This window comes from Monodelphis domestica, chromosome 1 (genome assembly GCF_027887165.1).
Source record: "Monodelphis domestica isolate mMonDom1 chromosome 1, mMonDom1.pri, whole genome shotgun sequence".
NCBI classification, from domain to species: domain Eukaryota; kingdom Metazoa; phylum Chordata; class Mammalia; order Didelphimorphia; family Didelphidae; genus Monodelphis; species Monodelphis domestica.
The window spans coordinates 642,105,146-642,119,552 of NC_077227.1; positions in this window are offsets into that span (position 1 = coordinate 642,105,146).

A 14,407-nucleotide genomic window follows, 5' to 3' on the forward strand; every position below is an offset into this window, starting at 1 on the left:
ATTCCACATTACTTTCAAAACTCCTGCTTGTTTATATATCCTTCTAAGCTACCTTCTGCTCTCTTTGTATTTCCCTTTTTCCCTTTTTTCTTTTCTTCTCTGTGTTAAAAACTAAATATTCTATTGGCTTCTTTTTAAGGGTCACCACTATGGCTACTTTTCAGTGTGGTACAATTTCATATCAAATATTTTTATTTTTATAATATCTATCCAGGATTGTGCTAGGAAGTTGTTGTTCATTTTTTCCCCCAAAGAGAACTAATGACATCATGGAGTAATGTCTTGACTTGCACATGACTTAGATTTAAATAAGGTTAGCAAGTATATGGTGTGGAACAGAAGATGTGATTCTTTCTCTTAAAAGGATCCTGAGTTCCAGTTGGGGAAATATTTAGATTTTTCTCAGATGTGACAATCAATTAATAATCCTTCAATCATTATGAGGACAGAAAGAGAAAGGACAGGCCACCCTAGAAAACATTACTTTGTGTTATAAGCTTGCTTAATTATTTCAAAAGATTAGAGATTTCATTACTATCAATTGCTGCTGCCCCTAGAGCTGCCTTGTCCTTCAAAACTTTCAATCATCAAAAGGTGATGAGTACTTATAAACTTAACTAGGTCGATGCTAGGGTGACAGATATGTAGCCATTAAGAGGACCAGACTCTAAGTCTCTCTGTGGAAGCTTGGGCTTGTGGGCATTTGAGAACCTAGGGTATCTCTATGCCAAGATGAGACCTTGGCCAAAGGTGTTAGAGAGGAATCTTTATAATGCTCTGTACTTTCCCAAGCTTTCTAATTTCAATTTATTTCAGTATATCCTCACAACAACTCTGCCAGTTATCATTAGTTCTAGTTTTGCCAGATGAGAAAAAATGGATTTGGGATTTGAACTAAGGGCTTCTGACCTCCACAGTTGCTTTTAGCACCTTATATTTGCAGACTTTTCCCAGATTCATGGACTCTTCCAGCTTAAGTAGACTTTTAGATCACCCTTAATCAATTGCCCCATCAAGCTCTTACCTTTCCTTGAGTCATGGACCTCTTTGGTAGCCTGCTGAAATTTGTGGATCTCTTCTCAGAATAATGTGTTTTATTTTTTAATAATGAAAGGAAATATTACCTAGAATCTTTCCATGGAGAGATCTGTGAATCTCAGGTTAAGAACTGCTGATCTGGTTGAACTATTTTTGTTTTATGGATGAGACCAAATCACTCACCCAAGATAGGCAGAATTAGGATTTGAACTCAGCTCTTCTACCTCCAAATTTCCTTTCATTGTACCATGTGGTAGAAAGAATCCTCATAATAGTCCTGGGGATAGTTAAAAGAGGATGATCCTTGTTTTATAGCTGAAGAAACAGGGACCTGGAGAGACAGAGTCCACAGTGTGTATGAGTATAAGAAAGATGGCAAGGGAGGCTGGTCATATCCCCTGGGATTTTAGCCAGTTGCTCAGGGGCCCCAGACCCCTACTGCTTCTCTTTGTAAACAATGGGAGCTTAGGGTGCTCCAGGGAGTCCAGGAGCATCATTATCAAGGAGAAGTTTCAGGGTATTTAACTTTGCAGGGGATGTGGTATTTCCTTTAGCTTGGCTCCGGACCACTTTTAGAAGCTATTGTTTCCAGGGTTTTGCTTTGCTTTTCTCTTTTTTGTCAGCCACCTGTGACAAAGGGGTGAGGAGCTGGAGGCTGGCTGAAGTGGCAGATTGGCTAGGGGTCAGAAGGCTGGTGGACTAGACCAGGTGGGGGGAGTTTTCAATTACTCGCTTACATATAAGGGAAGGGGAGGGGAGTGGTGGTGTTAGGGTTTGTTCCAGGCTTTGGAAAGAAACTGAGGGGAGACATTTGACTGCCTAAAAATGGTAGAACAGAAACAACCTAACAAAAACCTCAGAGTAGGGGATCAGATATAGAGCTAGTTTGGACTTTGGCTCAGCTCCAGAGTGGGCATTGAGGAGCGGCAACCTTCCGTGGAGTAAGAATCCCCACCTCTTTCCTGTAGGATTTAATAGTTTCTGAATCTTCGTCCCACTCTACCTCTCTGATGTCCAGGGAATAGGGTGGACCCTCAGGTCTTCCTATCTCTTGGAAGGGAGAACCTAGAAAAAGACCACCCAACATTCAGGCACGAGTTGGGGACCAGGCTGTCCTCCTTCACTCTGCTTAATGGAGTTGCCCTTTGCTGGGAAGCTTTGTGTAGTGAGGCTTTTCCTCCTTATGATTTCTAGTCCTGGTTTCTGTGTGTGAATATAAACAACTTCTAAATTATGTGTGTGTGTGTGTGAGTGAGAGAGAAAGAAAGAGAGAGAGAGAGATAAAGTAGGGGTGCCAAAGGGAGTTTGGGTGCCTGTTGGGACCTAGAAAATATATGGTTTTCTTCAGTCAAGAACCAGGTCCTCTGGGGACAGATAAGCTGCCCTGAGCACTGCCAGAGGAACTAGCAACTTCCATTTGGCCCATATGAAGGGGCCCACTGCAGGAAAAGCTGGCTCTGGTGACCAGCCTGTAGTAAATCTTCTCACTTCTTTCTTCCCCCTTCCCCTACCACAAGTATTCTTTCCCTCCTGGGGCTGGAGGAGGGAGCTGGGGCTTTTCACTTAATTTTATTAACATGAAAGGTGTTAAATTAGACTCTGAGAACTGGACTTTGCTGTGGGGGAGGGTTCCTTATGTAACAGAAGCTGGTGATTTTGCCCAGGTCTCAAAAGACTTCCTTACCTTCCCCCCCCCCCCCCCCCATTCATAGAATTAAAGAATGTTAAAGCTGGAAGGTACATTAGTTCAGAGGTAATCTTGCCCAATCCCCCCCCCCCCTCTCTCTCTCTCTCTCTCTTTCTCTCTCTCTCTCTCTCTCTCTCTCTCTCTCTCTCTCAACAGATGAAGAGGCTGAAACCTAGACAGTAGGTCCAAAGTCACACAGTTAGTAAATTGGCAGGACTGGGACTTGAACTCAGTCTTCTTGCTGTTTCTCTTCAGATACCTCAGGTAAGATGACTTAAAAAAAAAAGAAACTTGTTTTGCTTAGCCTTAGTGTGCTCCTGCTTTAAAAGGCATTGAAAAGCTCTTCCTTAGTCTTTCAAAGAGTAGCTGGATGGGACCTTTTTTTTTCTTAATGGGGACAGGTTATAGCTGACTGGGAAATCTGCTTAAATGATGGCTATACAACCTCATCAATTCAGCTTTTGATTATTAAGATAGCTCTCTCCTCCTAAAAGTCAGCTAATAATTTCCAAGGTCACTATTTCTTCCTCTATCCTGTCCCTATCAATTCCCTTCTGAGGAAGGCCTTTGCTTCTTTATTTGGTCTAACCAAATCCTTTCTGTTCTTCAGTGCCATAGATAAGTCCCACCTCCTCTTGGAAGATTTTTATGATTACATTTGCCCTCATGGACCTCCCAATCTTTGTCAATGGTCTCTGGGCACATTGAAGATACCCTTGATGAGGCATGAGAAAAAAAGAGTTGGAATCTCTGGATATTTTTCTCCAACATATCACATCTTCAAAATGAAATTGTGAAGTGCAGTGATTCCATCGTATTCATGGATTTCTAAGAAGTATTTGACTTGGTAGAATAAAATGTACCCTTAAAGACTCTTCCAAAAAAGAGTTTGCCCACAGATACATTAAAATCATATAAGATGGGCCAACTAGATCTTTCAGGGAATAGAGAGCCAAGCCTGGGGATGGGAGATCCTGAGTTCAGATGTGACTTTATTCACTTCCTAGCTGTGTGATCCTGGGGAAGTCACTTAACCCAAATTGCCCAGCCCTTCTTACTCTTCTGACTTGGAACATAGATTCCAAGACAGAAGGTAGGAGTTAAAAAAATAACATGAGATTCTATGATTATTTGGATTGTAGGGATAGCTTTGTTCAACCAAACACTAATGTCAAAGGAAGAGTAATTATTTATGTGTCTACTATGTGTCAGGTATCGCAGTAAGTTCTTTACAAATATCTCATCTGCTCCTTTCAACAATATTCCTCACCACAATATAGGTGCTATTATCTCCATTTTATAGTGGGGAAACTGATAGAGAGGAAGTGAGTTGTCCAGAGTTAACCCAGGTTTTTCTGATTCTAGGCTCAGGACTCTATCTGCTCTGTCATACCTTGTTGCTTCTAAACAGGGATAAAAGGAGGCATAACACAAGAAATTGCATGTTGATTGTACCACTGTCACAAAAGATATTACCTCTTTCATGTAGCTGTTCCAAATTTCCTTGGCTAAATATATTCTTTCTTTCCTCAAGTTTTCTTAGGGAATTTTGTTTGGATATTTCTTGTATCCTTGTCATTTATTATCTAAAACTGAACTTTTCTGTGTTATTTGTCTTATTTTTCCGAGTATGCTAGATGCTCCTTGAGTGTGAGAATAGCAGCATTTCCAATCTTTTAATTCCCTAGTGTCTAGCATGGTGTCTTGCACACAATTAGCACTTAATAAATGCTTTTTGAATAACAGGAGAAACTCAGGCTACGCAAAGAAACCAATCCCTTAAGCAAATATCATCTCCTGATGATGTTATGTGACTATGAATGAAGAAACATTATGATTTCAGAAAAATCACAATTGTGGGCAATCCAGAAAGATATGGTAAGATGGATGATGGGTAACCTGTGGCATATTACCATGACAATGACTTGGTCTAGAAAAAGTGCCATAAAGGCATGAGCTTAGAAACATATAACCAGAAAAAAACCAAATGTGATAATAATGAAGGATAACAGATGGACACCTCTGTTTCTTTGGTACCGTGAGGAAGACTTCTAGAGCTTTGGGTGAATACTTGATGGGAAATCAGTGGAAAGATATGAACAGGAATGACTGAAGTTGAGAAGACATGGAGATTTAGATTGTATTCCCATCCCAATGGATGGAGTGCCCACAGTCATAAGATTATGCATTCAATGACATAAAAGTCCTAGGACTTTGTGTATATGTATCATTCCCAAATAATTTTCCCACCTCCTAATTTCCTTCCTAATTATCAGTGAATAAATAGAGAATGGGAATAGGAACTGGATCTGTGATTTCACTGATATAGGGAACTCCTAGGTGAAAAAACTCTTTCTATCAATGCAAGTTGGCACCTTCTCTATAATTTATAGACTTAAGAAAGTTGTTAGAGCACTAAGAAATTAAATAACTTGGCCATGATCACAGAGCTGGTATAGATAAAAGTGGGACTTGGAATTTAGGTTGTCCTGACTGTGAGGTCTGTTCTTTAGATGCTGTAGTACTGCCCCTACAAGATTCCAAATGACAGGAAGAAAAAAAGAGAGCTTAAAGCTTCATATAGCTCTCATTCAAGCAGAATATTTAAACCAAAGCTGTGCTCTCCTATTCCTTTCTTGAAGAATTTATGCCAAGAATCTGTTGAAATCGAAGTAGATGCAAACTGAACAAATTAATTCAAATTTCCCCCTTTCCCTGCTCTTTATAACCACAGATGGCTATTTGTACAATCAGATCTGATGTTCTAGATCACATTGGACAATCCTAAAAGTCTAATAATTTGGTAAAAATGAAGAAGCCACTGGATGGGATTTTTTACAAGAAGGTTTCATTTTCACCTCCATTTATGTAGATTAATTGAATCAAACACTTCTCTCCTGTGCACCAGATGATGCTTCCTATTTGCTCTTTCTTTCCCATGCTGTTGTTGAAATGGAAGGAAAATGACCTGGAATAGATGTAGATGCCCTCCCAAGATGCTATTTAAGGTGGTAGTCAGTTGAACCAATTGTCACTTGCAAGTCTTTTTGCAGCTAGTTATAAGATGGTTGGGCACAGTGCCAGGAGTTCCATCTAAAAATTCTTTGCCCTTGCTTAAAGCATAGTTGCATGGTGGGTAGCTATCCTTCTACCACTGACACCTCGTCCTTCACCCCTGTCTCACATGATGAAGTGGCCCTTCTCTTTGCCTAGGCTAAAAACTCTCTACATGAAGAAGTGATCCCATTCCATCCCATCTTCTCCAACAGATTGCCCCTTCTATCATATTTACTCCCTCACTTAACTTCAAGTTTTTCTCGTCTTCTGTTTGTTTCCTACTGCCTACAAACATATTCCTGTCTCATATATCTTCCAAAAATCTTTACTTGATCCATCATTCCTTTCTATCTTCCCACATCTCTCCTGTTTTTGTTGCTTTTTGTGACTAAACTCCTTGAGAAGGCTGTCTACAATAGGAGTTTCCACTTTCTTTACTTTTCCACTCCTCTTATACCTTAGAAGTCTTACTTCTGACCTCATCATTAAACTAAAACAACTTCAAGATTACGAATGATTTCTCTTTAAAAAACAAAGGCAAAAACAACCCTCATCTTCTGTCTTAGAATCAATACTAAGTACAAGGTGGAAGAGCATTAAAGGCTAGGCAATGGAGGTTAAATGACTTGCCCAGGGTCAGTTAGGAAGTATCTGAAGTCAGATTTGAACCTAAGAAAAAATATTTCCTTGATCACATTGTTCAATGGGGATATGATTGGGGACATAGATGTTAAATGATCATTCTATTACAAATATTAATAATATGGAAATAGGTCTTGATCAATGATACATGTAAAACCCAGTTGAATTGCTTGTTGGCTACGGAAGAGGGGAGGGAGGATGAGGGAAAGAATACAAATCATGTAACCATGGAAAATATTCTAAATTAATTAATTTGATAAATAAAAAAGATCAATATAGCCATTACAATAAATAGCCATTAAGTGATAAAAAAAAGATTTGAACCTAGGACTTCTGGCTCCAAGCCTGATTCTCTATCCACTGAGTCACCTAGCTGTCCCACTAATAATCTCTTAATTACCAAATCTAATGGCCTTTTCTCAATCTTCATTCTTCTTGATCTCTCTGCAGGCTTTGATACTGTTGATTACACTCTTTTCTTTGATACTCTCTCCTGCTTTTTCTCCTACCTTTCTGTCTGGTCCTTTTTTGTTTCTTTTCCTGAATTTTCATCCAGGTCACATTCACTAACCATGGGTATTCCACAGAGCTTTGTCCTGGGACATTTTTATTCTCTTTTCCTTCTACACTATATCATTTGGAGATCTCATAAGCTCCCATGGATTCAATTATTACCTCTCTACTGATTATTCTCAAATTTATTTATCCAGGCCTAATCTCTCTCCTTAACTATGTCTTTGCATCTCCCAGTTGCCTATTGGGCATCTTTAATTAAATATCCTGTGGACATCTTAAGCTTAAAATGTTCCAAACTGAGCTCATCCTTCACCCTTCCAAACTTCCCTGTTACCGTCAAGGATTCCACCATCTTCCCCAGGCTCACAACTTAAATGTCATATTTAACTCCTCATTCTCTTTCACCCTTGATGTCCAGTCTATTGATTTTTACCTTTGTAACCATTGTAACCTATTGCATATGCCCTCTTCTCTGATACTATCTCTGAACTCTCCTGGCTGTTCCTCAAACAAGACACTCCATCTCTTGACTCTGGGCCTTTCCCCTGACTTAACCTTATGTCTAGAATGTTCTCCCTCCTCATTTCTGCCTCCTTCTTTCCGTGACTTCTTTAAAGTTTCATCTAAAATCCTGCCTTCTGCAGGAAGCCTTTCCTAATTCCTCTTAATTCTAGTGCTATTCTTCTGTTATTCTCAATAGAGATTATTTGTACATAGTTGCTTACATTTTCTCTCTCCCATTAGATATCTTTTGCCTTTTCTTTATACTGCCAGCACTTAGCACCATGTTTGACATGTAGTGGATGCTATATAAATTCTTATTCTCTTTCCCTCCTTTCCATTCCTTTCCCAGGCATATGAGAAGATCCTTACTATTTGGTTTCTTCCATTGAGTTTAGAGTAGAATTTCTTGACTTAGGGCCTGTGAACTTAAAAATAAATGTTGATAACTATTTCTATAGATTGTTTCCCTTTGTCCTATATATATTATCTTAAGCATTTAAAAGCTTTATTCTGAGATGGAGTCCAGAGGTTTCACCAGACTGACTATCCAATGGATCTGAGAACAAAAGGTCTCTGCTCTAGAGGGTTTAGCTGATGTGGCTGCCATATGTAGACACTCATGGATGGAGATGGAGAGGTTGCCATTGGCTATCTTCAATCACCCCTCTGATGAATGAACAGAATTCTGCCTGAGCAGAAACCTTCTACAGCAACTACTTAGGTTCTGTTTTCAGGTTCTGCTTGAATGGTAGTTAAGCAGGTCATTTCCATGCTTGCAGAAGACTTGGTCAGGGCTGAATTACAACCAGAGATAGCATAGAGCATTAGGTAGCAGAGGACCTCCAGGCTTCAGAATTACATTCTCCTTTCTTCCTTCAACAAAGTCCTAAGTTATTGCTCTGATTTGACTCTGTGATTGACTACCCCATGGGGCAGAATGCCCTGCTCATTAGTGACTCTGGGTAGTTTTGTTTATTTCTAGTTGTGTATTTTGTTCATTTTTGTGCATGCATCTGAAGATTTTCCAAAGAAAGTGATGAATGTATTTTCATAAATCAAAAAAAGAGTAAATAAAAGCATGAAAGTCCAGAGACTGGAATTTGATATGCCAGGCCAGAAGGTGCCCCTGGCTATGTCTGGGTGAAGATACATTATTTGTTTAAGCAAGGTCAAGTCTCTGTTGACTTCTTAGTTTGTTCTTGGAACCTTGTCTGTTCTCAGTCCCAAGAAGTCATGGATTTGGTATCTGATGGCTTTTCCCACATCCAAATCTTCAGGGTCAAGAAGAGGTTGAGGAGGCCTGTGATTTCCTGCCTTGGTGAGGATGTAGACAGGGAGGATCTGGTCTTGTCTCTTGTTTGCCAACATATCCTAGGGGGCCAGAATGTGATGGTATATTCAGACAGTTTTCCACTTTGCTGCCCAAAGGGTGATGAATATTGTCACCCTAAATTATTCTGGATTCGGTCACCAGCTTGATGCTTTGAATGGAAAGCCTTCCAATTTTTTTTAACTCTTACCTTCTGGTTTAGAATTGTTAAAGTGGTAAAGGCTAGGCAATTGGGTTTGACTTGCCCAAAGTCACACAGCTAGGAAGTGTCTGAGACCATATTTGAATCCAGGACCTCCTGTCTCTAGGCCTGGCTCTCTATCCACTGAACAAACTAGTTGCTCCAGTAAGCTTTCCTATTGCTTTGCTCTCTGACTCTATTCCAGTTTTTGGTGAAGGGACCAAATTGGGTAGTCTCACTGATTTTTTTTAAAGATCTCCTTATTCTGTAGGTTAAATCCCAGAAATATATTCACAAGACCATAGATTTAGAGCTGGAAGGAAACCTAGAGGTCCACTAGCCCCTCAATTTATGATCTGTCTATAAGTCGAATCAACAAGCATTATTTAAACACTTACCATGTACCAAATGTTGTTCAGTTCTTTCAGACTCTTCATGACCCCATTTTGGGTTGTTTTGGTAAAGACACTGGAGTGTTTTGCCATTTTCTTCTCTAGCTCATTTTACAGATAAGGAAACTGAGGCAAACATGTTAAATGGCTTGTCGAGGGTTACCCAGCTAGTAAGTATCTAAGGCTGGATTTGAACTTGGGTCTTTCTTTCTAGCTAGGTGCAGTGCTCTTTCCACTGCATCTCCTAAAAGCCCATACTATGTACCAGGCACTATGATAAACACTGGATATACAAAGAAAGGCAAAAATATACCCAGAGAAATTTAATAATAATAATGATAATAGCTAATATAGCACTTACTACTTGCCAGGCACTTTGTTAATGCTTTACAATGATTGTCTTATTTTATCCTCACAATGACCCTGGGAGGTGATTTTATTATCCCTATTTTATAGAGGAGGAAACTGAGGCAAACAGAAGTTAAGTGACTTGCCCAAGGTCACAGTTAGTAAGTAGTAGAGTGAGATTTCAAGGCCAGGATGCCTCTTGATGAGTTTCTTTTCCCCTTGTTCCTTTTACTTCCTTCTGGATCTTCTGAGTTGGGTAAGAATTAAAAATCCTTTCTAGGAGACAGAAATTTAGGGTTGTGAAGCAAAAGGGGATCAGATGTAGTATAAAGAACTCTAGATTTGAGTTTTTTGCCACTTTTTAACCCATTCCCCTGCCTTTGTTATTTAAGCCAAAGGAGTGATTCTAAGGGTTGGGCATTGCAGGTAAAGTAGAAGGGAAGGATCATGCCATGATGGTTTGTGATGGAGATGGATAAAGAAGACATTCATAATAGCTATTTAAATAAAATTCATTTATAAATAGTATTAACTTAGTTACTTAATTAAAAATACTTTAAGGTTGACAAAGTACTTTGCCAGTTAGCTCATTTGATCCTCATAACAATCCCATAAGGTAGATGCTTTTATTGTTTTCCTTTTGCAAATGAGGAAATTGAGGCTAAATGACTTGTCTAAGGTCACACAGCAAGTAAGTGTCTGAATCAGGATTTGAACTCAAGTCTTCCTTAATCCATTCTTCTTTCCCTTTCTCTACTTAGATATTGGGGTCAGTGACTCTCCACTTAGAGGTAGCACCCTGCACTGCCTCTGTGTAAGGCCAGCACTGTAATTTAGATCTTGGTCCTCTGGTCAAATGTACTCCTTCTCCTTTGACATCTGTGTTTATGGCAAGGTGGAATAGGGACCATGAGCACCAGCAGGAATGAGGAGGGAAGAGCCTCAGGGCTGTTGAGAGGGGAGAGAGTTGCCCTTGTGATTAGGACTAACCTTTTGCTCCATACTGATTATCTGGAGTGATGTCTGAGGGTTTTGTGCAGAGGATCTCTAATTAAGAGTTGGCCAATTTTCCTTCCTTCCTTCCTTCCTTCCTTCCTTCCTTCCTTCCTTCCTTCCTTCCTTCCTTCCTTCCTTCCTTCCTTCCTTCCTTCCTTCCTTCCTTCCTTCCTTCCTTCCTTCCTTCCTTCCTTCCTTCCTTCCTTCCTTCCTTCCTTCCTTCCTTCCTTCCTTCCTTCCTTCCTTCCTTCCTTCCTTCCTTCCTTCCTTCCTTCCTTCCTTCCTTCCTTCCTTCCTTCCTTCCTTCCTTCCTTCCTTCCTTCCTTCCTTCCCTCCCTCCCTCCCTCCCTCCCTCCCTCCCTCCCTCCCTCTTTTTCTCTCTTGCTCCCTCCTCTCTTCCTCTCCTCCCTCTCTCCCCTCCTCCCTTTCTATCTTAATAACAACTCTAAGACAGAAGAGCAAGGACTAGACAGTTGGGATTTAGTGACTTGCCCAGGGTCATACAGCTAGGAAGTGTGTGAAGTTACATTTGAACACAGGTCTGCCTGGTTCTGTATCCCCTGCCCCAATGTGCTCTTTTCCATTCCCTTACCCTTTATCTATACATGTGAATAGGATATGAATTTAATCTCCTCTTATTCTGTGCTCTTTTTCTGTTTTTTTTTTAAACAGTATCTACAGTTTTGTGGGGGGAAAACCTTCGTTCACAATTTTCTTGTGTACTCCAAGAAGCTAATTAGTCAATTTGCTTGTTGCTTCTTCATGTGGGGCAGACAACTCAGTAAACTGAAACAGCTTGACAGTCCTCCTGAACCCTGTAGGAATGAAACAGGGCTAAACCCCCTCCAAGGGTCAACTCTGGTCTGTTTCAGTCATTGACTCAGGAAATGGACCTGAGCTGCAGCCTGCCTGGCTCCTTCCTTCTTCCTATGGGCTGGAGAGTAGAAGGGAGGCAAGAACTCTTTTGACATGGTTTCCTAGAAGTCACAATGATTTTCTATGGTATTGCTGTAGAAGTGATAGTGAGAGAGTAATGAATTTGGAGCCAGGGGAAATGCCACTTATTCTCTTTGTGATCTTGCCCAAGGTTTGGGGTCTCAGTTTCTTTATCTTTCAAAGGAGGGGGTCAGACTTGGATTACTTAGAGGGTCCCCTTTCAGCTAAAAGCCTTAAAGTCTTACGGTCCTTGGCACAAAATAGGGCTTAATATATATCTAGTTTCTGACTGATTCTTTTGGTAGATGTTCTCCCCCATCACTGTAAATGGTGACCCCATACCTTGACTTTTTTTCTAGCAATTCTGTTGAATCTAAGCGTCTGCCAGCTGCCATCCATAAAGGAGTTTCATATCAGGAACTTGGGCCAAAACTGTTGTTGTATATCGTCAGATGGCTTTGGTAATAGCTTGAGACTGTGAATTCACAGAAGGTAGAGATAATGGCTGGTCTGTGTCTTCTCAAGTCACTGATGCTATCCCCATGGTTGGAATGCTTTCCCTTCTCACTTGTACCTCCCAGGTCAATCTTATCTGTGCCTGGCTGTCTGTATGCCGATACTCATCTTCAATTAGACTCGAGTTCCTTGAAGGTAGGACTGTCTTTTGCTGGTCTCTATCTAGAGAAGTTTGCATCCAGTACCTGGCATGGAGGAGATACTTAATAGATGTTTATTGACTGATGGAGAGACTGGCTTTCCTGGCTTCCATCAGCTCAAATTGGAAGGTCTTTCCCAGTCCTCTACCTATAGTGGTTTAGGTTTCCTCTCCCTTTACTTTAACTGTATCTTACCTGGCTCTTTACAGGTTGTCTCCTGATGAGAATGGAAGCTCCTTGAGGACAGGCATTGCTTTTTTGCTTTTCTTTGGGGCCTCAGCACTTAGCATGGTAAATGGCACATATAACTCTTAATAAACATTTGTTATCAGACTGAATGCTTGGCATATTACTATATGGGAAAATACTTTTTAAAATTATGAAGTGAAATGATTGCTGGAGTGTGTGTGTGTGTGTGTGTGTGTGTGTGTGTGTGTGTGTGTGTGTGTGAGCATGTGTGTGTGTGATCTATTTAAGATGCTTTTAAGAAGACCTGGTTTAATTCTAGTTCGGACACTGACTAGTATTTTAAACTCTTATCTTCAGTCTTAGTATTAAGATTAGAAGAGAGGTAAGGGCTAGGCAGTTGGGGTTAAGTTGACTTGCCCAGGGTCATATAACTAGGAAGTATCTGAGGCCAAATTTTTACTCAGGTCCTCCCAGCTCCAGGTGTGGGACTCTATCCATTGAGCCACCCAGCTGCGTCAAGTCATATAACTTAAGGCCAGCTTGTTGAGAGAGGGGAATATATAATTTTTTGGACTTTGTATATAACCAGTGCCCCTCGTAGCACCTTGCAACTATTAGGAGCTTAGTAAATTCTTAAATGGAATTGGATTGACTTTACCTATCTAGGTCTTGGCATTGGACCCGATGGCCAGTCTTCTGATTTTATGAGCCTGGATGTTCCATGCAAAGGATTTTACTCCAGAAGAGAAGGTATTACACATGGATATTGTAGGGCATCTTTGGAGTTGTGACCTAGTTAGTTCCCATTTCCAGATGAGTCTTTGTCCCTCTATTATCAGATTGAGAATTCTGAACTGCACCTTTAGAAAGGCTACAGTCCCCATCACCACGACTCAGTCACAGGGGACAGACCTGGGGCCAAACCGTTTTAGTCTTAACTCAAAGGCTTTTTAGGAGGAAGTTCTTTTAGCAAAGGAGAGTTACATGCCTGACCTGTAATTCTGAACTTCCTGATCCCAGGCTCAGCCTTGGGCATGTGTATATATGGTTTGTGTGCATATATGTGTATGTGTGTATAAAATACATATGTTTATGCATATGTGTATTATAGATTTATGTATATTTGTCTATAGTAGATATATCATGTATATCATATATTATAGGCTGTATATATGTATATTATATGTATTTCTATGTGTATATGTCATATATTATGCATCTATATATTATATGTGTATGTATTAAAACATACATGTTTATGCATGCATATATAATAGATTAGTGTCTGTCTGTATTATATAATTATGTATATATTAATGCATATAGATCTTATACATATTATGTATATCTATGGATGTCTATAGATGATATATACATTTACATATTAATATATGTTAGATATAGTAAGAATACATACACATATAAATATATATTTAGGTGTGTATAGTATATAAGATATACATATTTTGCATGTATTTGCTATATATTACACATGCATTTATGTATGTGTATATATTATAGATTTATATGTATATATCATACACATATTTCTACATGTTATATACCATACATATTATGAATATATAATATATGTATATTTTATGTGTGTATATATCACACAAATCATGAATATATAATATATTTGTGTGTATACATCACATGTGTATCTATTATATATTAGGTGTGCATGTTATATATCATGTATCTGTTTATATAGGTGCACAATATACACATGTACATATATAACATGTATTAAATATATGTATATGATATATTACTGTGCATATATTATGCATAGGTTTATGTATATATTACACATATTATGACTATATGTATGTGTTTTATACATTACATATATTTGTATATGTGCACATCATATATAATATTTAAGTACATGTGTACATTATATACATATTTATATTATACACAACACAG